Source organism: Anabrus simplex, chromosome 3 (genome assembly GCF_040414725.1).
Source record: "Anabrus simplex isolate iqAnaSimp1 chromosome 3, ASM4041472v1, whole genome shotgun sequence".
Classification (NCBI taxonomy): domain Eukaryota; kingdom Metazoa; phylum Arthropoda; class Insecta; order Orthoptera; family Tettigoniidae; genus Anabrus; species Anabrus simplex.
The window spans coordinates 407,762,019-407,786,768 of record NC_090267.1 but is presented as its reverse complement, the minus strand read 5'-3'; positions in this window follow the sequence as shown (position 1 = coordinate 407,786,768).

Below are 24,750 nucleotides of genomic sequence, written 5' to 3'. Positions count from 1 at the left end.
AGTTGGCGTAAAGACATAGGTTTTCAGGTCATTTCCATACTCACTAGACCACGGGGCTGACGACCACAGATATCCCAATCCCCTAAGTGACGTAACAGCAAATGGACCAGTATTAACGCTGACAATTCGATACAGCTCCAGGGTCCGAAACCGATAACTAGGGTTGTCTGACGGAAACTAAATACTAACAACAAAACCAGTCTGGCGAGAATGTAACGTAACATGGTGAACACCGGTAGCAGCCTTCAGCTGTTATCGTAGTTCAGTTGCTCGTAAACATAAAACCAGTTTGGCAAGTATATTACGAAACATCTCGTGGCATTACAAAGGTAGCGTTCAGCTATTTCAGTAGAACCAGTTTGGTGCGGATGGCGCGTGACTTGCCTGTTGTCAACGGAAAGCTATTCATTCGCAGAACGAGGCATACTACCTATTCTAAAAACATCATATCACTTTGCTCTCGAAAATAACTTCCGCGGATTACTAAAAGTTTGATATATAGTGGTTCGTCACATCGTTCTCTATTGCTACAAGAAATATCTGCACGTATACACCTAACACCCTGTATATATATATACCAGTGCCTGAGCCATCGGAATTAATCAATGGAGGGTAAAATCCCCGAGGCCCTTTGGACCAAAAGTGAGCACACTAAACATTCAGCCATGAATCCGGACAGTAAACTCTATGAATGTTATACATTCAAATAAATGAAAAGGTTGCAGAAATAGAACTAGAACTAGACAGAAATTTGCGTCTCACTTCTATGATCGAAATTGAAAACCCACAGAGAACAAGTGAGTAAACTTTGTTGGTACCGTAGTTCAGTCACAAGTAAAACTAAGAAGAAACATGCTACAATTATTAGAATGTTTTTCCTTTAATTTTTAAAATATTTGAGTACACTACATGAGTGGGAGTGCTTATCCGATGCGTCTATCTCCCACCAAGAAACCAACAAAATTAGAAATTAATCCTCCCTTTTTCTTAAAGGCAGGCAATTTCTGTGGTTCAGCTCAGCCTACATTCCATAGTACACGGAAGGCTGAGATTGGAAATAACCACTCTATTCCACTTCATGCCGAGATTGAGAATAGTAGAATCCTCCATTTTCGATTCTTATGTATAGAATTGAATATTTTGTTGGCATTAAATAAGTGAATGTAGTCAATATTTGGTAATTGATTCGACAATAATAATACTGTTTTGACGTTCATATAACTGCATTCTTTTATAATTTTCAGAGACGCCTAGCAGCCAGAAGTTTGTACCGCCGGATTCCTTTTAATAATGTTATTTGCTTTACGTCCCAATAACTACTTTTACGGTCTTCGGAGACGCCGAGGTGCTGAAATTTAGTCCCGCAGGAGTTCTTTTACGTGCCAGTAAATCTACCGACACGAGGCTGTCGTATTTGAGCACCTTCAAATACCACCGGACTGAGTCAGGATCGAACCTGCCAAGTTGGGGTTAGAAGGCCCGCGCCTTCACCGTCTGAGCCACTTAGCCCGGCCAGATTCCTTTTAGGCGCCTGTGAATTAATGACAGGAGGCTGACGTATTTGAGCACCTTCATACCACCGGACTGAGCAAGGATAGAACCTGCTAAGTTGGGCTCAGGGCCAGCGTTCTACCACCTAAGCTATTCAGGCCGGCATTCGATGATGAAGAAAGTACGGAAGGAAGAAAGGAATCAATCAATCAATACTGATTTGCATTTAGGGCAGTCATCCAGGTCGCAGATTCACTATCTGTTGTTTTCCTAGCCTTTACTTAAATGATTTCAAAGAAATTGGAAATTTATTGAACATCTCCCTTGATAAGTTATTCAAATCGCTAACTCTCCTTCCCTAAACGAATATTTGCCCCAATTTGTCGTCTTGAATTCCAACCTTATCTTCATATTGTGATCTATCCTACTTTTAAAGATAACATGCAAACTTATTCGTCTACAGATGTTATTCCACGCCATCTCTCCACTGACAGATCGGAACATACCACTTAGTCGAGCAGCTCGTCTACTTTCTCCCAAGCCTCCCCAGCCCAAACTTTGGAAAATTTTTGTAACGCTACTCTTTTGTCGGAAATCACCCAGAAAAAATCGAGCTGCTTTTCTTTGGATTTTTTCCAGTTCTTGAATCAAGTAATCCTGGTGAGGGTCCCATATACTGCAACCATACTCTAGGTGGGGTCTTACCAGAGACTTATATGCCCTCTCCTTTACATTCTTACTACAATCCCTAAATGCCCTCATAACCATGTGCAGATACCTGTACCCTTTATTTACAATCATATTTATGTGATTACCCCAATGAAGATCTTTCCTTATATTACGATCTAGGTACTTACAATGATCCCCAAAGGAAACTTTCACCCCATCAACGCAGTAATTAAAACTGAGAGGACTTTTCTTATTTGCAAAACTCACAACCTGACTTCTAACCCCGTTTATCATCATACCATTGCCTACTGTCCATCTCACAACACTATCGAGGTCATTTTGCAGTTTCTCACAATCTTGTAACTTATTTATTACTCTGTACATAATCACATCAACCTTATCTCTGATTCCACGTCTTTACACATATAATTGATATATATAAGAAAACATAAAGGTCCAATAATACTGCCTTAAGGAATTCCCCTCTTACTTATTACAGGAAGAGATAAAGCTTCGCCTACTCTAATACTCTGAGTTCTATTTTCTAGAAACATAGCCACCCATTCAGTCACTCTCTTGTCAAGTCCAAATGCACTCATTTTTACCAGTAGTCTCCCATGATCTATCCTATCAGATGCCTTACATTGGTCAATCACGATAAAGTCCATTTGACTGAATCCATGATATCCGCTATATATTGCTGGAATCCTACAAGTTGAGCTTCAGTGGAACAACCTTTCCTAAACCCAAACTGCCTTCTATCAAACCATTTATTAATTTCGCAAACCCGTCTAATATAACCAGAAAGAATGCTTTCCCAAAGCTTACATACAATGCATGTCAAACTGACTGGTCTGTAATTTTCAGCTTTATGTCTATCCCCTTTTTCCTTTATACACACGGACTACTATAGCAGCTCTCCATTCATTTGGTAAAGCTCCTTCATGCAAACAATAATCAAATAAGTACTTCAAATATGGTACTGTATCCCAACTCATTGTCTTTAGCATATCCCCCGAAACTTTATCAATTCCAGCTGCTTTTCTAGTTTTCAACTTTCGTATCTTACTGTAAATGTCATTGTTGTCATAGGTAAATTTTAATACCTCTTTAGTATTACTCACCTCCTCTATCTGGACATTATCCTTGTAACCAACAATCTTTACATACTGCTGACTGAATACTTCTGCCTTTTGAAGATCTCCGCATACACACGTCCCTTGTTCATTAATGATTCCCACGAACCTACTACGCTGGCGTAGCAGGGGGAGAGGTGATACTCCCACGTGGCGCGTCCCAGGTGGTGGATAGGGGGTCCTAACCGGCTTGCCGGCGGACTTGAGGGAAATGCAATACCTCTCGCGGACCAAACACACTAGCCCTGTGGCTGGGGGACGCAGACGAATAATACACCCACGGTATCCCCTGCCTGTCGTGAGAGGCGTCTAAAAGGGGCAACCAATGGATGATTGAATTAGAACCATGAAACTACTTTTGATTCGTACCATCATACGGGGAACACCATGGGTTGCCTGTAGTTGCGAGTAGTATCACTAAATTAGGTACGAAATAGGTTTGTGATTAGTAGCAGTAAAGAGGCTGGCCTGGGGGTTTCCAGTACCCGTGCGTCGTACCCATGTGAGCAACACCGCGGGTATGAGCTTAGCCTGTGAGTACGAAGTGCAATACTTGTGAGTAGTACCATCTTGTGTGGAACACCGTGAGTCTTCGCTACTTTTGATTAGTACCCCAACTTGACAAGTACCATGGTTATACTTTAGTCGCGACATGTACCATTCTGTGGGGCCTTAGACGTGGATTTTGCACCCCATTAGACATCAAGCATCATTGTGCTTTACAAGTGGTCCCTTGGTCAGTGATAATATTATTTACGATCTTTTTTTGAGTCTGATCCACTGTTTTTTTGTTTGTTTGTTGTTTTTGTATTTTGTTGGGTTCCATGTCCATCCATTCATTCATCACGACATTTTTTATTTTATTTTGATCAGTGGATGAATTTGAACTTTTTTATTTCATTTCGTACCATTAGGGGCCGATGACCTCGATGTTAGACCCCTTTAAACAACAAGCATCATCATCATCATCATCATTAATGATTCCTGGAATGTCCTTCTTGGAAGCTGTTTCTGCCTTAAAGCGCCTATATATACCCTTGCATTTTTCACTAAAATGTGTATGATCGCCAAATATGCTTGCCATCATGTTATCCTTAGCTCACTTATTTGCTATATTCAATTTCCCAGTAAGTTCCTTCAATTTCTCCTTACTTCCACAGCTACTTCTAACTCTATTCCTATCCAACCTTCAACTCCTTCTTAGTCTCTTTATTTCTCTGTTATAATATAGTGGATCTTTACCATTCCTTACAACCTTTAAATGTACGAATCTATTTTTACATTCCTCAACAATTGCTTTAAACCCATCCCAGTGTCTGTTTACATTTTTATTTACCGTTTTCCACCGATCATAGTTACTTTCTAAAATCTCCCACATGCCTGTTTTAACAGCCATATGGTATTGCCTAATAGTCCTAATTTTAATACCTTCCTTTCTTTCACATTTATATCTACCACAAAAAAGATCCGTGATAACTAATACCATCTATTAATTTGGTTTCTCTATAGAGCTCATCTGGTTTTACCACCACCACATCTAGAATATTCTTCCCTCTAGTTAGTTCCATAACTTTCTGAATCAGATGCCCTTCCCATATTAACTTATTTGCCATTTGTCGGTCATGATTCCTGTCATTCGCATTACCTTCCCAATTGACATTTGGTAAATTGAGATCACCCGCTACACAATCACGTTCCTTTCCTTATCGTTTCCCATATAGCTGATAATCTTATCAAATAATTCTGAATCAGCGTTAGCGCTACCCTTTCCTGGTCTATACACTCCAAAGATATCAAGTTTCTATTATCTTTACAGATGAGCCTTGCACCTAAATTTCACATTTGTTATCTTTAACTTTTTCATAGCATACAAAATCTTCCTTCACCAAAATGAATACTCTCCCTATTACCATTCCTATCCTATCTTTACGATACACACTCCAGTTCCGTGAGAAAATTTCTGCATCCATTATATCATTTCTAAGCCATAATTCAACTCCTATTACAATATCAGGTAAGTATATATCTATTAAATTAATTATATTCCTTTCTTTACAATACTTCTACAGTTCAGCACTAACATTTTAATGTCATCCCTGCTTGACTTCCATTTCCCTGTTCCCTGATCGCCGCTCCCTAGACCACCCCGTTTCCCTGAATATACCTCCCTATAACCCTTCTAAACAAATTTCCTAACTTATATGTACCACTTCGGTTTAATTGAAGGCCATCTGAGTGCAGATGTCTATCTCGTAACCACCGATTTGGATCTAGAAATCTCACTCCCTGTTTCCCACATACCCATTCCATAGTACGGTATCATTTAAATCCCCAATCACCCTCCGGTCAGTATCCCTCCTGCACAGTATTCCACTGGTAACCATTTCCCGCTTCCTTAAACTCCACCCGTGCTGCATTTACCAGATCCCACACATCCCTAACTTTGTTGCTACTTATACCTGCTTGTCTTACGTTGTTACTGCCGACGTTTCTGACTCGTTGGCTGAATGGTCTGCGTACTGGCCTTCAGTTCAGAGAGTTTCGGGTTCGATTCCCGGCCAGGTCGGGGATTTTAACCATCACTGATTAATTCCAATGGCCTGGGGGCTGGGTGTTTGTGCTGACCCCAACATCCCTGCAACTCACATACAATACATAACACTATCCTCCACCACAACAACACGCAGGTACCTACACACGGCAGATGCCGCCCACCCTCATCGGAGGGTCTGCCTTACAAGGGCTGCACTCGGCTAGAAATAGCCACACGAAATTAAATTAAATTAAGTGCAAACGTGAAACACTACCACCTTCTCTTTCGCTCCTCATTCTCTTATACTTTCCTCAACATCTGCCTTAACCTAATTCCTGGATAACACTCTAGCCTGGCTTCCTTTCCTACACACACTTTCCCCACATGTATAACAATGGAATCCCCCATGACCAGAGCCTCAACCCTACCCACCTCATTTGATCCTTTCCTCTCCTGGTTAACCTATCTTTCCTGACAGCTGCAGACGCCTTTTCTCCACCTCATGATCCTGTTCCACCCGTCTTTTCCCATCCACTACCCCAAATTTCCTTTTCCTACCTTTTCCCTTTCTTCTACTACACTTCTCAACAAGAGTTTCCTGTTCCTCATCTTCCCTCGGTTGTTCTACCTGCAGTGACTCGTACCGATTTCTCACAGACACCTGTCCTGAATTCTGGTCCTGAATGGATGCCATAGCCTGCAATCTCCTTTAACTTAAAACAGTAGACCGCCTGTCTTTTACAGTATTTTTCCTAAGTCAGTAATACGAAATCAGGAAACAACCATGGCATTATATAAGGCACAGCCCCAGAATTAGCCTGGTGGGAAAATGGGAAACCACAGAAAACCATATCCATGGCTGCCGACAGTGGGGTTCAAACCCATCGTCACCTATCTGTGTCGGTGTGACATAAAGCAAATTGTAAAAACAATGCTCCTTAAAGAAATATGGTCCAAGATGTCTGAAGAAGAAGAACTAGAAATTGATCATTTGTAAGGAGGTGATATGGTATCGACATATCAGTGGTCATTATTGGAGAATGGCTACCTGCCTACCATATTAGTGAATCGAATACCTGAACTAAAAGAGGGAACCGCAATATATCTGTCATAAATCTTGTCAAGTTTCGCAATGAATCTTTGTGTCTTCTAAAACGAAAGAGTGTGTAATATCGTACATCACATACACTGGCACTTATAGTAATTCAATTTGCTGGGACCTCGTCGGCGTAAAATCTGAGTGGTTAATATTTCAAACGTTGAATTTATGACAACCTTTAAATGGCACCGATATAAAGTGGTAGAGCTGAAACTCATTAATATTTGATAAGTTAGTGCTGTGGATGTCAATTTGGAAGACTAAGCCAACGAAAACACCGTAACCTGCATTGACGTAAGTCTCAAGGAATCACAATTCTATGAAGCTGTTCAGTGGGAGTGGTTCCATAAACTAAATATCTAACTAAATTTCAATTAATAAAAACTTATTTGGTCCGTGGTATACAGTGCTTTAGCCTGGAAACATTGCAAAATCACATACAAAATATCCAAAACTTCAGGATGGGAGAGATTGCATAGCGTTCTTAGTTATACAGTTTTTTCACCTCCTACTGCAAGACTGAGTTACGGATAGACAGCTGGCATTCTAGAATGCTTAATGTTAGAGTCATAGTATTAATAGATTTAATAGCCAATGTCAGGACAACAATTTGGCGTGTCGTAATTCTCATAGAAGGTTAAGTTACATTTAAAAAACATTGGTATTCCTAACTGAAGGTGGGAATTATTATTATTATTATTATTATTATTATTATTATTATTATTATTATTATTATTATTATTATTATTATTATTATTAACAAATACATCGCATTTGGTAAATATGTCGGTGGCAATGGTCACTTAATGTAAAGCGAATAATGCACTGCTCTACGAGATTTGCCGGTGATTTTAGCCGCTTGCTACGAGGTTGTACGGTAATAGGGGAGCAATTTACACTTGTGGTAATTACACTATTCCATTGCTGTACATGGAGATAGATCCGTCTGGTATCGAATTAACAGGCTCAGTTGTATACTATTCATAAAATATAGGCTATGTTAACAAGTCTACTTGCTATTCGAAGTTGCATTAATAGCAACCTCTGTTTTGACGAGATTTAGAGCACTGCCTCTTTTAGGTTTCGATTCAGGTCCAACTGCGAATCTCAGGCTGCAAAATTTTACATTTTTGATATTCGAAGTGTAGGCACCTTTTAAAGTTAGAAAGTACATCCATAGATACATACGCCTTCATTATAGACTGTTAGGCCTTTAAGCGTTCTCCAACTATTGGTGAGGCTGGTAGAATAACATCCACCGGGCGAGTTGGCCGTGCGCGTAGAGGCGCGCGGCTGTGAGCTTGCATCCGGGAGATAGTAGGTTCGAATCCCACTATCGGCAGCCTTGAAAATGGTTTTCCGTGGTTTCCCATTTTCACACCAGGCAAATGCTGGGGCTGTACCTTAATTAAGGCCACGGCCGCTTCCTTCCAACTCCTAGGCCTTTCCTATCTCATCGCCGCCAAGACCTATCTGTGTCGGTGCGACGTAAAGCCCTTAGCAGAAAAAAATAACATCCACGGTAATCCCTGTTGTAAGAGGCGATTAAAGGGGTTCCAGGGGCTAATAACTTGGGAGGATGGGTTGCGACCACCGGGCACTTAGCTGAGTTCTGGAATTGCTTTCACTTACTTGTGGCAAGATCCTCAATTTAATCTATCCTATCCGACCTCCTTTGGTCAACTCTTGTTCTCTTCCGACCCCGACTCTACTAGGTTAGGGAGTCCTACAGAGTCTTTGACTTTCACGACCTTCATAGCCCTTGTCTTTCTTTGACCGATACCTTCGTATCACGTGCGCTTTGTTCACGCGCACCACCTACATTTATCGACATGAGTTTGAACTACGTCCATCCCTTAGTTCTGTGTCTTACACGGCTATACTGAGGAAACGAGAAGGTTTAGTATGCTGAAATTGATACTGTGAACTGTTTATACAAATTGCTTTCTTTCTGTGAAGTAAATGAACCATCGTCATCATTCCAGTGTACACAATGATATTACTTCCATCTAGAACTCTTACCGCCGAGTTTGGGGAGTGACATCCAACAAATTTTGTTCGTGGATGCTTCGTTGTAGGTATTTCCATGTTAGAGGTAGGGCTATTATTTGTGTGAGGTGGAATTTCTCATGCTTGATTCTTTCTCAATAAAATGTATCTCATCCATTGGTGCAAGTAGGAACATTATCATCATTCAAAGACAGGCCCACATACCAATCCTTTTTAACTGTTCATCTTCCTGTCTGCAAGTCTCCGTAAGTGATTGTGTTTTTCATACTCCATCTTCTTGTTCTTCCATGCCACCGAGATTCAGCTAACTACATGCAGAATATATCTATTGTCTCGTAGGTCTATTTCTTATCATCTACTAATGATTCCATGAGTGTCCTGGATGACGTAATCTCCTTGGACGATCAATATGAATGGCGTCATCGAACATCTTGTAATCATTCTATTCTTATTCCCCTTTTTTCTACCGCACGTTTAGCTACTCCCACCTACTCTCATTTCTTTGGTTAGCAAATCCAGAGGTATGTTTATGTTTCTTAGAAGTCTTTCGTCCGATTCCCTTCACGTATCATTTGGTATTCCTCTTGTTGCAGGTGCTTCTTTGATATTTAGGGCTCTCTCGACTTCGGATGCTCAACTGTTCTTCGTTTATTTTATCTGTTATCGCAGATACTTCCATCGAGCCGCGAATGAGATCATCTTTGATCTGATCTTCCAACGTCACTTCTGTTGATCTACGAAGCATTCTCATTTCGGCTATGTGCAGTTTAGCCCACGTCTTTGCACTGAATGTCACTGCTGGTCTTTTCACAGTGTTATAAACCTTGCCGTTGATTTTCGAAGGCATTCTTCTCTCACACATCATGCCAGTTGCTGATCGCCACTTTAGTCAACAGACATTGATTAGGTGTCGAAAATCATTATGTGCTGTCACCTTGTTCTTGAGGATAGAACCAGGGTATCTGAATTAATCTACCAAATTTAAGAGCTCACCATTCAGGAAAACTTCTACAAACCGCTCTTTCGTTTCACCAATCACGACTAGGTCGTCCGCATACAAAATGCTCTATGGTAGCTTATGCATGAGATGTTTGGTCAAATGAAATAACACTGGACTAAGCACTGAACCTGGTGAACGCCAACCCTCACGGGGAAATGATCAGACACTCCAGCTCCCTTCTTGATCTTAGTAAGTGGCATTTCTTAGGGCTTTTTCACTGTATTTACCAGCCACTCCCGCATATTTTGGCTACGTAAGGCGTTCCAAACCAATTCTCTGGAAACTTGGTTATATGATTTATCTAGATCAATAAACACTGCATGAAAATCTTTAAATTCCTGTTATCATTATCGTCATTTATTCAGTCCGGCTACGAATATCCAGCGTACTGGCCTTCGGTTGAACGGGTCCTGGATTCGATTTCCGGCCGGGTCAGTGATTTAAAGAAACCTATTCCTCTGTTTCGGGGATTGAGCGTTTCTGATAATCTTAGAACATTTCTTTTCATACGCATATAACACATCATATTACCAAACACACAATGTGTACACACATAGGTTTGGCGTCAGGAAGGGTACCGGGCCGTAAAACCAGGCTAAATTCACATCAAGTGTCGACCCCAGTAAATTGGCAAAAGCCAGGAAGAAGAAAAATATCATTGCCATGTATTCATTCCAACAGTCATTACTGAATAAGATATACTCAATCCACCCGGGTTATAATTCGACCGAACAACATAGCTTTGAAAATGAAACATGAGAAAGCAAATTTATTCTGTGGACCATCATTCCTTCTTGAAAAACACAGCGTACGAGAGCTCTTAACTCAGTAATGTCAATATCATTTCCACACCACGATTAGAGTTCTCTCGCCTCGGAGAATAAACCTACTTATAAAATGAATCTTCTGCTTCACTTTGATATTCCCTACTTGGACATCAATATTATTAGACCTACTTTTAGGAGAAATTTACGCCACGAACAACACTCCTTAGGGTTAATAAAACGTTGATTTGTAAAATAAACGATACACGGTATCTGGTTATCGATATAGCTTATTATCTCATAAATCAAATTCCAGCACAACGTCCAAGCCGTAGTAAATGGCGCATAACCTCGAAGATAACAATCTGTGGCTTCAGCAGGACGGAACTACTTCTTATTACATAACATCCATTTTCTGACGGACAGCAGATAAAGTTTCTCTGAATAGGAGGCCTAAATCCAAGGAAAACATGCCATCAATGGGTAGGAAGCAAGAAAAATACTCAACGGACTGACAAAACCGTCTCGGCGAGTTGAGGCAAATAGAAAGATGAGCTGACTGCCTTTCTGGAATAATAAACATCCCCAGGACGACACGTGTTCGTTCTCTACCCTCCCTCTACCACCCCTGCTCCAGCAACCACCGAGAGTCAATAGCCAAAGCTTTACGACTCCACCACAGACATCACCCTAAACTAAGTTTGACTTCTGTATTTCCTGCTACATCCGCAGGAAGAGAGACTCCTGGTGTTTATAAACTACGGGATTTAAACTAAAAAACTTCATAAAATAAAGTGTCTATTTTCAGAGAGCAAGGATCCAGATTACCAGACTTGGCTGTTGACGATAGTTTAGAGTAACCAGATTTCCAAAATGAGAAAAAAACCGGGGCACTGACTACAGCTGATATAAATCGACATTTTCTCTTCTAAATCTAAACATTCCTTATGACTGTGCATTAATATAATGTCAGCGAGCAACAAGTGTCCAGTTTTATCTATAACAATAAACACCATACTACTTACAATAACTAATTTATAGCCCTGCACGGAAGTTAGTGTCTTGGCGGATGCAAACTGTATGGCAGTGCTGATAATTTTGCTGATAATTTCTAAATAATGAAGTTCATTATTTTTCATTGAGGTATAATCTTATTCTTGCTCGCGATTAGGTGACCCTTGACAGTATTACGGGAAAATGGTGATATATAAAGACCAGTGAGACGACGAAGCCGTAAATCTGACCGTAGCATAACTGGCTCCTGCTCGCAATTAATGGAAGGAAGAAACAAAGGTAAATACGTCGGTAGTTGTCGCAAGAGAAAATCCCTCACTAACCTGTGACTGTGGGGGTTTCTGGTGCCAGGTATCGGGCCTATTAACAGAGTTATCCATTTCAAAACCTTGGGTGTAATATATCGCAGTTAAATATTTACAATATCCGAGGATAACCATTCGCGGATGCGGATAATATTTTGTATATCCGCGCAGGGCTCCAGTTATAATATGCAAGCACATAATGCAGTACGGTAGCAAGGATACCTAGCTGAACTCATTTATTCATATTCCGACTCGACTGCGTTAGGTTAGCTGTTTGAAGTAGGTCAATCAATCAATCAATCAATCAATCAATCAATCAATCAATCAATCAATCAATCAATCAATCAATCAATCAATCAATCAATCAATCAATCAATCAATCAATCAATCAATCAATCAATCAATCAATCAATCAATCAATCAATCAATCAATCAATCAATCAATCCATCCATCCATCCATCCATCAATCAATCAATCAATCAATCAATCAATCAATCAATCAATCAATCAATCAATCAATCAATCAATCAATCAATCAATCAATCAATCAATCAATCAATCAATCAATCAATCAATCAATCAATCACCGAATATAAATTAAAAGCTATTTACTCTGTCGAACACACAAGTTAAATATAAGGCGTGATCAAAAAGCTTCCGTTTGAGGAGTTACTACAGCGGACATACAACGTAGCGCGGCTCCGATGCAGGTATAGAAGAACGGAGATGTAGGCAAAGGGGTTAGTGTGGCAGTCGTGATGTGCCGCGGTGCGTGTGTTAACACATGGGTGACGGGCCCCAAAGAATCTCGTAGTACACTCGCCAGCGGTAGGAGACGGGCTCCGAGAAATCTCGGTTTTATTCACGACATCGTTTCCGGCCTCCCTGTGACATCTCTTGACCATATATTGAACTATTTTGGACTTGCACATTGAGTAGAATAAATCATAGATGTATATCTGCCACCTTTCTTGATATAGTTTCAAAACGTCGACTTTATTTCTGCCGGTTCAGTCAATAATAAGGTGGAGCACCCACGTAATACGAGCTGACGACGATATTTTAGAAGAATTGTATGCCGATGATCGTTAAAATCGATATAGTGCTTGTGAATTACTGGAAACTAAATGTGAGAGTGATAGTGGAAGTAATAATCAAGCCCCCACACGCCGTAATTTAATTAGTATGCTCATTTATACAAGCGACTCTGATGATGACAACAATGTTGACATTGATGATGTATCAGGAATTGACGCTGAAGATGGTTTTATAAGGACAGATCCTGCGACATATTTACAACTTTAAAGATAAAATGTTGACTAGTTTCACATGTATGTACATTTTTATAATCATGTGTACTCTAGTATGCTCAGTAGAAAATTGTCTGGTCGACAGGGTATGTGACAAGCTCAAGTATCCGGTCAGCAATGTGTTAAATACGGCCACGCGAACTATGGCGACGTTATTATCAAATGCGTCCAAACAGGACCAACGTGCTGTTATTCTCTTCTTGGCTGCAGAATGACGAACACCGGTGGACATCCATCGGAGAATGAAGACTGTGTATGGGGCAGCATGTCAGTCGAAAACCACCGTTGTGTGATGGTGCACCAAGTTCCCTGCGGGTCGCGTTTCGTCACAAGAGGTCGGTAAATCTGGGAGGCCAGTCTCATCCATTACACACAAAAACAAGCGGGCGGTGGATGAGCGCCATATAGTCATGATCTATCAACATGCGATTATCATGGCTTCGTTCCCCTCATAAAGGCCTTGAAGGGTTGACGTTTCCTGTCAGACGAGGATGATCAGTAGGCGGTTGCGGACACGGTGTTCTGTCATATGAGGATCTTCAACCTGGTGCGTCGGTGGGATGATTGCCTCAATACTCACAGCGATTTTGCCTGATTGGCATCCCGACTGAGCACTGTACGGCCGTCGAACGACAAATTTTTGATCGCCCTTTATATTACACTATGACATACCTGTAAAACGAACACATTATTAAACAAGGAATAAAATGCACACTATTAAACAAAGAATGAAATGTTTCGCTCTTGAAAGAACATCATCAGATTCTATCAAACCACATTCAATATTTGGAAATACTTGTTCATTTGCGTCCAAACACCTATGAATCTGAAATCTGAAACTTATCTTATTGACGTCCTACCTTTTACCGATTTCCTTCACCACTGATCTGCATTTAGGGCAGTCGCCCAGCTAACAGATACCCAGTTTGTCTAGACTTTTCTTAAATAATTGCAAAGAATCTCTACATTTTTCCTACTCAAAACACTCAAAGTTATTCGTATACGCTCTACGGCATATAAGAGAAATGAAGAGTGAAGTCGTTTCTCGTTGCTGTCCTCACTGAGTTAGAAATTGCTATTAGATGTCAGTCTGCCAAGCCCACTGAAATGCAAGCACCAAATGACCTTATGAGCAACATTTCCACACCATTCATAACAGGGTCTGGCTGTATAAGGAATGGCAATACTAGCATCGATCATACCGCATTCACTTTCATATTTTCAAAGCGAAGGATAAGATTGAGACAGATCAATGAAAGTAACAAAATTGCTCTAGCCCATTCCAGAAAATGTAGCGCACTGTAAACACTAGGAATCGCCTCCGAAGGCATGTGAAAGATATAAAGGAACGTAATTTGCATATACGGAGCTTGGATATATTATGTGAACACACAAACATTACAGGTAGTGAAAGGTCCTGTAGAAGGTTTTACTTACAAGTCTTATGGTGACGACGGAAGAGAAAAGGCATAGGAATGGCAAGGAAGTGGCCGTGACTAGTGTGAAAATGGGAAACAACGGAAAACCTTCATGGCTCACAGCTGTGCGCCCTTAACCGCACGGCCAACTCGCTCGGCCTATAGAAGTTTACTGTACACAGAGTTAATGGGGTTTATTTCATGGTTTATTTCCTTTGAGAATACTCATTCATATGAAAAAATATTGTAAAATTGCCTATAAGGTTTATAATACATCTTTGTTTAAAAAATAATCACACCCTTAAAATAGTACCTTCAAGTAACGCAACAATCGTTTTAAAACGTTCTAATAAAAATAATTTATATTGCCAGAAGGTATTTTGCCCACATAATGAATTCTATTCATATATGTCCCTCATTAACATATTTTACCTCTTAAAAGTGTTTTTACTCTTTATGAAAATCGTGTTTTTATAATTTGCTACCTCAGGTATCCCCTGAATTTTCACGTACCTATTTGAAATGGAACTAACCTAACTGTAAAAGTAGATATAAATATTCGGATGGGAAGAGTAAATGTTTTATACAGTATCCTATGAAAATACTCTCAGTACGCGGAAAAATTGCGAATTTAGCTGCCTGTATGGAAGGAGAAAATTTTCAAGATCGCCTGCCTGAATACACGTCTACTTAATAGTCAAAGTGCGTTATGTTCAACTTCCGCGGAACTAACCGTCCAAGGCGGTCTGATCCTTACCCCTCTCCCTGTACTAAAAAAGTCACAAGTCAAGTATGCTTGTCACCCATAACGTTTGACATTCGGTCCGATTTACATATACAGTAATATAACACGAGTCATTCTGTCTGTGCAGTTTACATATGATTCCTACCACCTGAGTTTTGTTATACGTGCAGATTACATACCCTTTCGTGTATTTCAATGGTACGGAAAAAATATACCTAAAAAGAAGAAGAAAATAAAAAAGATATCGTATATATCTGAAACCCTCTTAGGTGCGGTGTGAACATAGGTAAAAGCATGCGAGGTATTAACAGTGGCAAGTAACGTCCCCATGTGTCGTACTCCAACATAATACTGGGGGCCCTGTGACATGATCGTGAGAGGAATCTGATAGCTTGCTTGCTACATTATTTATTAATTACACATTACGTCTGTTATCAAATACATCATCAGAATTACTTCCAGAAATTTACTCTACTAACGTCAAATACAGGGTGAAGCGAAATTCGCGCACTCGGGCGTCACAGCGTGACTCCTCACATGCCAGCAATAAAAAAAAAAGTCTCACAAAAGTTCGTCCTGCGAGTATAACTTAATCTGCTTAACCTCCAATGTTGGTTTATCCTTCGGACTCAGCGAGGGATCCCACCTCTAACGTCTCAAGGGCATTGTCCTGGAGCGTGAGACATTGGGTCGGGGGATACAATTGGGAGGATGACCAGTACCCCGCCCAGGCGGCCTCACCTGCTATGCTGAACAGAGGCCTTGGTGGGGGATGAGAAGATTGTAAGGGATAGACAAGGAAGAGGGAAGGAAGCGGCCGTGGCCTTAAATTAGGAACCACCCTAGCATTTGCCTGGAGGAGAAGTGGGAAATCACGGAAAACCACTTCCAGGATGGCTGAGGTGGGAATCGAATCCATCTCTACTCAGCTGAACGTCCGAGGCTAAGTGGACCCCGTTCCAGGTTTCGTACCACTTTTCAAGTTTCGTGGCAGAGCCGGGAATCGAACGCGACCCTCCAGGGAGTGGCACCTAATCACACTAACCACTACACCACAGAGGCGGACCCTGCGAGTATATACAGCAGTAAAAGGACGTTGAATAGTGGCAATCTGGCAACACTGTAACCACATGTACGGTAACTACCTCTGTCAGCATATATTAGCCGTGTTGTGCAGTTGGTGCAGTGGATAGAATTTTGGGTTAGCATGCCGGAGGTCGAGGGGTCAATCCTGGGTTGAGGCGTATGTTTTTTATTTTGTGAATGTAGTCCAGGTGGTATGGTATCTGGCATCTTAATCGCCAATAGCGAATAAATTCACGCCCACGACTTGGAAGGGCGTCGTTCAAAGCTGACCAATGAAAACGATTGTTCGTCCATTTCTAGGATCGTAGTATGTAAGTGCAAGTGGTTTCTAGAGGACGCATTTCAATCGCTGTATGAACACGTACATCCATGGTCTCGGTCATTTTTGACATTCCTTTCACCCCTCCTAACCCCCATCCCGATTGGGAATGAACTTTCGCTCAAACGGCATCCAGAGTGTCACGGTTCATCTCCGCTACCCCAAAGACTATGAACTCGTCGCTAATATCCGTAATTTTTCGGATTTTTACATGTAAACCTTTCCTTTAGGGGTGCTAGGGGTTTCTTGCCCATACAGTAATTTTTTTCCAGATGATAAGTTATATGTGTATCTAGTTTGGTTGAGACCTATGCTGAAACATACACACACATTCACGCGTAATCTCTGCCATTCCCGTCATTTTCTTTCTTCACTTCTTCTATCTCCCTATGCCATGTGGACTGAACATGGACTTCTCATTCTTATGTGCCCTTTATAGAAGAAGCAGAAGAAGAATACAAGTTTTAAGAAACACATCGTAATCTTTACACACTGTTGGTTAAGCAACCCGCTGATCAGATTTGTCATGCGGTTTATTTACCTTCCCCCATTTTCTTTTCTTCACCCTTCTCACCCCTTATGACGAACTGCCCATCAGATTTCGTTCAATCCACTTTCTAAACCCTCCCCGGGGTAATATGAACATATTGGGAAATTTTCAGCGAAATCGATTCAGTAGTTTTTGAGTCCATTGGAAACAAACAAACAAACCTTCATTTTTATATAATTATATAGATAACATAGTGAGTATCAGTGCAGCATTTGGTCTGTTCAAGAATATTGGCAAGACCAAGCTGATTGCATTTTCTAAAACATCTAAGCAGGCCAAACAATACAATTGTTCAAGAAGTGTTATCCTACAAATATCATGGGACTATAGTGACTGAGCATTGCGATCTCAAGAATGAAATCTTATCGAGCAATGGGCAAGCCAAAAATTTGTTCAACACTATCAGGACCCTATTGACCAGTAGAGATCTCAACCTTCAGCTCCAAGTTCGGATGTTACGATGCTAGGTTTTCCCTGTCCTCCTGTATAGTTTTGAAGGCTGGACGCTCAGTCCTTTTTCTGGAGAGACGGATTGAAGCTTACGAAATGTACTTGTACAGAGAAATGCTTTGAATATCCTGGGTAGAAAAGAAGACCAATGAAGAAGTTCTCAACTTGTTGAATAAGAAAAAAGAGCTTCTAACAACCATAAAGAAGCGAAAACTCAGGTACATAGGGCACACCATGAGGGGTGAATGATATGAACTTTTCCAACTCAAAATCGAGGGGAAAATTGAAGAAAAACGATCTGTTCGGAGACGGAGAATTGCTGGCTTATAGACCTGCGCCGTTGGTATGGACGAACTTCCATCGAAATCTTTCGCGCTGGTATTTCGATATTTATCATGGTCAATTGGATCACGTAGGCAGACGGCGGCGTCCTAAGTAGAAGAAGAACTTTTACTACTTCCGTTTTAATTAAGCGATGGCATCATGATTTTGTATCGATGTATAGAAATGTGATTATGGATAAACTGTACATAGGGTTATTCTATGCATGCCTTGCATTGTGATAAGAGACGCTATTTACTATTCTGTATACTGCATGCTTCTCTCTCTCTGAAATACCCCATCGGAACACTGCTATGTTAATGTGTGACAGCTGACAACGTGACAAGCGACAGGAGATCATCTGGATTCGAAGGAAGCCTGTTTCAAATGGATGGTGCTGAAAGTAATATTGATTATTATGATGTTAAAAGGTGTATTCTGTATTTGTCTTTCAAATAGATTATGTGAAATATTTTGATCAATTCTGCAATTTCAAACAATTTCTGAATGAAAGTAGTAATTACCCTGAATGTTACAAGGTAGGCCTACCTTGCAGGCAGAAATGGGGAAAGTTGATTGTAGCCCAGAGTTACTGAAACGTGCATAATACTTCTTTCTATACACTAGGGTATAATGCAAATGCAGAAGTAGTATTTTCATTGATCTCAACAAAATGGGCTGATAATAGAAACTGTTACAAGGTAGAATCTGTGAAAATCCTGTTAAAGGAATTTACATCTGTATCATTTTTATATGTTAGACACGCCATAACTCCTGAATACAACTGAAAATTCAAAAAAACAAGTTCCACCAAAGCGTGTAAATTAGTTTCATTGTTTAAACTCTGTATAATATAGAAAGGGATACATTTTGTTTATGTATGCGAAAATTAGAACATATGTCTAAATTCAGACTCTCAATGAAGGATTTTGTGTCCTCTTTCTTTCTGCACTGTCCTCCTTTCTGAATAGTTCTGACCTCTTTTCTTATCTATCTGCATCTGGTCACTATACACATGTTTAATGTTTTTGTCTTCATTGAATTATCTTAAGGAACGGAATGGAGTTAACCAAGTATACTCTTTGCAAGGCACAATTATTTACGGTGCCGGAGACTGCAAGGAAGTTAGTCAGGTGCTACGCTGCCAAAGTCGTTACATTTAACGAGGCGTCTCACGGTTACGTCCGGTTTCTATCACAAAAAAGACACAAACCTGCTTCTTATAGTAAGCATGCTTCTCGGCAAGTCTCTTTGTTATATAAAGATCGTGCTGATGAGTTAGTATGATGTTGAAGCTCAGTGTATAAGGAATTCTAATGTTTGTCTCCTTGGCTGAATGGTCAGAATTCGGTTCAGAGGTCCCCGGGTTCGATTTTTGGCCAGGCCACATTAATTCCTCTTGCTCGGGTATTCGGCGTGTGTGTTCTTATTAATAACCTTCTCTTCACATCAAATAACACACCACAACGCACTCTGTATGGATTTAGCCCAGTTGCATGACCGGATGCCATTCCTAACACCAACCAAATAGGGAGGGAGGTAATCACTATTGGATGCCTTTTACGTCATAGTTCAGCTACGAGATTATGGATACAAGTGTGAATGCTCCAGCATAACTCTCAACCGAACATAGTACGCACTATTTGAAGAAAAGTACTGTAGGGGTAAGACACCACTTGCAGCCATATGGGTGGCGGGTAAACAGGGGTGAAATACAAATATAATAGAAAACGACTAACATGAATGCATAGTTCATAGTTTTCGGGGTGGCTGAAATGAATATTGGCACTCTGGATGTCGTTTAAGTATAAGATCATCCACCATCGGCACGGAGGGTGAGAAGGGGTGAAAAAAGAAAATGTACAAAATGACCGAGTTATGGATGCATGTGTGTATATTCCAGCACAGCTCTCAACGAGGCTTGGTACAAACATGACTGGGGAAACCGGGGCATGTTGTTACGAATTTTTAAATTTTATTTCTTTCATTTTAAGGTGAATAGTGAAAGAAATTTCAATCTTGCTGACAGAAAGAACGAGTTTTCATCATAAGAACAGTGGTAGAAAAATTCCAAAACATTCACACATTTGCCGATAAGACGCACTTTTATCCGCCAAAGGTATACTGTAACAACGTGCCCCACAGCGGGGCAGGTTGTTACATGTGGAGGGGCACTTTGTTGCATAGAGTTAAATGTCATTGAAAATATGACAAATATTTATAATTTCCATTTTAAATTTAAAATATGTTTAGGCATATTAATTAAATATAACACGATTCATATAATAGTTTTTCACCTCCATCTATGACCTATTTAATATTGTTTTAAACTAACACTTTACACATTTTATAATGGTATGTGTTGAAGTTCATTCACATAGCCTAGAGAGAAGGCAAAAGTATGAAACAATTCTCTCTAAAATCATTTAAAAGTCTAAAATGTATTATCACCAAGAAGCAAACAGTGAAAACATAATCCTTATTTTAATAAAATGACGTGCAGTGACATGATTTACTAGGGTTGTTCATTGAAAGCATTGCTTAGGTTACGTTTCTGCTCTACGTTCTTCGTCATCACCATTATCATCGTTATTAGCCTTGCAATTAGTACAAATGTAACATTGATATTTAGGAATGCACTGAAAGTGATACCAAAACCGTCACGTTTTGCACAGAATCCAATCCTTCATAATTTTTCTTTCAGACCAATACCCTTGATATTCGACATATTTTTCCTCTTCTGAAGAAGAGGGACTCGGATCCCGGCACTTACTTTGAACCTTATGCTTCTTCTTAGCGATCCCTTTCTCGGATTTGTTTGTCTCTTTGCAGTTCCAAGGCGTTTGAGTCTTTCTTCTTGAAGTTCATTTTTCGTGGTCGTTGATTTCATTTCCAAGGACGTCCTGACTTTACGACCATTCATTTTATTTTTCATTCATTTGCTCTCGTGTTTGGACGAATTTCTTGCGGTCTATCATGCCGTAATGCTAAATTTCCATCTTCTATGTTTCTGGGAGTTTGATATTACCAGTACTAATGGAAACTGTAGGTATACTTGAGGCAGGCTTGTTCCACGAAGAATCATCTTGCGTTAGATCTTGGGAACAGCGACGAAACAGCTGGCACGACAGTGCAGTGTCCCGGCACAATGTTGGCATTAAAAGTTGCAAAATAAGTTGGTGCAGTAACATCAGGATAGAGGGAAAAATTAGTCACTATGGTGTTCGGAGTTAGCGCAGATGGTAATTCTGTTCCTCCCCTTTTCATTTTCCCGAGGAAATTCTTACGAGATAATGTGAAACGGTGCACAGCCGTGAAAAGGAATCCGGACGCTGCAGCAGCTTTGCTGATGGAAGTATTATTCGATCTTACTTCTAAAGTTTCCATGTCTGTGTTACCCCAGTCAGTTGTCTTCTTACGGGAACGAATCATGTTCTCTGTAAGAAACGAGACGGCCTCGGAAGGTTAGGGATGGCAAGGTCAACACGTGATATGGAGACGGGTACGTTTTTCCTATTGGTTCTTTCAAAAATATGCTTGTAACAATCTGCCCCTGTAACAACTAGCTACGGTCTCCGCTACTACCAATTGGAAGAAAGACTGTGGGTCTAAAACACCGCTAGCAAATATAGGGGAGGGGTTGATATGTGAAAATAAGCGAAAATGGCCGAAAATTGAGCCGAATCCATGTCTTTCAGGGTCGCTGAGATGAACTGTGTCACTCTGGATGTCGTTGAAGTCTAATATCAGCCTCCATCGGCATGGTGGATGAGAAAGAGTGAACAAGAAAATGCCCAAAATGACAGATATTTCTGTTGAGTTCACAGTTTTTGTGGTCAATAGCCTCATTGGTGACAGTTCCAGTGACAATTGGCATCATGTACATCAAACCTATGGCGCGAAGCGTAAATATGATGAAATGGAATGGTATGGCTTTTAGTGCTGGGAGTGTCCGAGGACACATTCGGCTCGCCAAGTGCAGGTATTTTTGATTTGACTCCCGTAGGCGACCTGCGCGTCGTGATGAGGATGAAATGATGATGAAGACGACACATACACCCAGCCCCCGTGCCAGAGAAATTAACCAATGATGGTTAAAATTCCCGACCCTGCCGGTAATCGAACCCGGGGCCCCTGTGACCGAAGGCCAACACGATAACCATTTAGCCATGGAGCCGGACAATATAATGATGATGCTTGTTGTTTAAAAGGGCCTAACCTATTGATCACCGGCTCCAAGAGGCGTAAATTCAAACATACAGTAATTTTACTATTTGTTTGAAAGGACTATCTTGCTCCATATCAACTTGGGCTGCCGCAAGGAAATAGTTTAACGCAGAATTATGATCACAAACTTAGAGTTAAACAATAACTCAAAATCTACAAAAGAGTTCAATAACTACCAGTCAACGTCTTAATAAGGAAATCTATAAAAATATAAATTCAAACAGTTAACACATTTCCGAAAATTAAACATTCAAAGAAAGTGCCCGAGCTGAGCCGGGTATGGTACTACAGCTTTCTTTACACAAGCTGATTTAAGGCGGCCCGGCACAGATAGGTCTTATGGCGACGATGGGATAGGAAAGGGCTAGGAGTGGAAAGGAAACAGCCATGGCCTTAATTAAGGTACAGACCCAGCATTTGCCTGGTATGAAAATGGGAAATCAACGAAAATCATCTTCAGGGCTGCCAAAAGTGGGGTTCGAATCCACTATTTCCCGGATGCAAGCTCACAGCTGCGTGCCCCTAACCGCACGGCCAACTCGCCCGGTGGTACTACAGCTAGCTATATATAAATGAAGATGTGTATTAAGACGAACACATACACCCCCCCCCCCACAGTCCCCGCGGAATTCACTAGACAAAGTTAGAATCCATAACCCAGTCAAAAATCTAACCCGTAACTCTCTAAATCGAAGGCCACTATCCCGACTGTTCAACTCAGGAGCCGGACAAACTTTCTTCAATTTATAGGTAATTCTAGTGTCACTGAAGCCACCCTGGCTTATTTTAATTTGGCTCGGTGTGGCCAGATGTCCTTCCTGACGCCACCTGATCTTCCAGGTAACAATATCAACCTAGGATCGTCCGAGATACGAACTTCTACATTCCGGGTGGAATGCCAGCAGCTAAGCCACAATCACGTCCCCTTCACTCATTATTATTAGGTCTATTATTATTATTATTATTATTATTATTAAAAATTAGCTGTTCTTTACATCATTTTTGATAATCCCAGGTTTGCTATGACACAGGGTTTCATCCCATACTGAAAAATGAAAACCTAGAACCTGTTTTCCAGCCATTGACGGGTCAGGGATGTAATGAATGAATCATATTCATAGGCTATTAGTACGATGTTGTCGCCACTCCCAAAGTGATTTATTAATGACTGATAGATGCTTTGAAATTATAATGGAGAGTGTTGCTGGAATGAAATACGACAGGCAAAACCGGAGTTCCCGGGAAAAAGAAAAACCTGTCACGCCTCCGTTTTGTCCAGCACAAATCTCACATTGAGTGACGGGGATCTGAACTACCGTCTGAAGTATACAAGGAGGAATGACTATTGTGCAAGCAACAATTCTGAGTGGTTTTCCCTAGAATATTTTATACTAGTGAATGCGGTGATTGAACTAAAACGTTATATCATTTCAAACCAACTACAGTATCAAGGGCAGACTACGCAGTGACAACTTGCCAGTTCGCCTGCCAGGCAACCACCCGTTCTATAACGTGATACAGCGGGTCGCCTATCCAGTCAAGTGGTGGGCGCTCAGCGGCTTATCGGAATTGCAACTAACATTGCGAACTAATGAAGTTATGTACTGTCTACTAATGGTTTTAGATACGTACATCTGCAATTAACACTAAAATACAATGAGAAGTTATCATAAGGCAGTGGATGGGATCGACTGTTCATCCTGTCTGCTGTTTCGCAAGCAATGGAATATACTAACAACACACATTGTGTAGCAAGTCAACCGAAAGCAAACGACTGCTATGTCTGGAGATTATGAGGTAGTAAACACTCGGGTTCATTCCACAGCCTTACACAAGGTCATCCAGAGATAACCCACGTAACGTTAATTTGTGACTTTTCGGAATCCCTCTTTGCACTTGTAGTTCAGCTGTTATCAGACAGAGGATGGGTTCTGAAACTTTTGTAAATAATGTTTCATTGATGTATTTCTTTCCTTCTTTCTTTCTTTCTTTCTTTCTTTCTTTCTTTCGTTCTTTCTTTCTTTCTTTCCTTCTTTCTTTCTTTCTTTATTCATACAAGTAGCATAGATATGTAGTGTTTACAGTGCACTATGTGTTCTGGTACGGGCTACAATAAATTTGCTACTTTCATTGACCCGTCTCAGTCTCATCCTTATCCAACAAAATGAAAGTGACCGAGGTATGAGCGATGCTAGTAATACCATTCCTTAAGCGACCAGTCCCTGTTATGAATGGTATGAAAATATCGCTTTTTGGGTCGGTTGGTGCATGCATTTCAGTGGGCTTGGCCGAGGGATCTGTA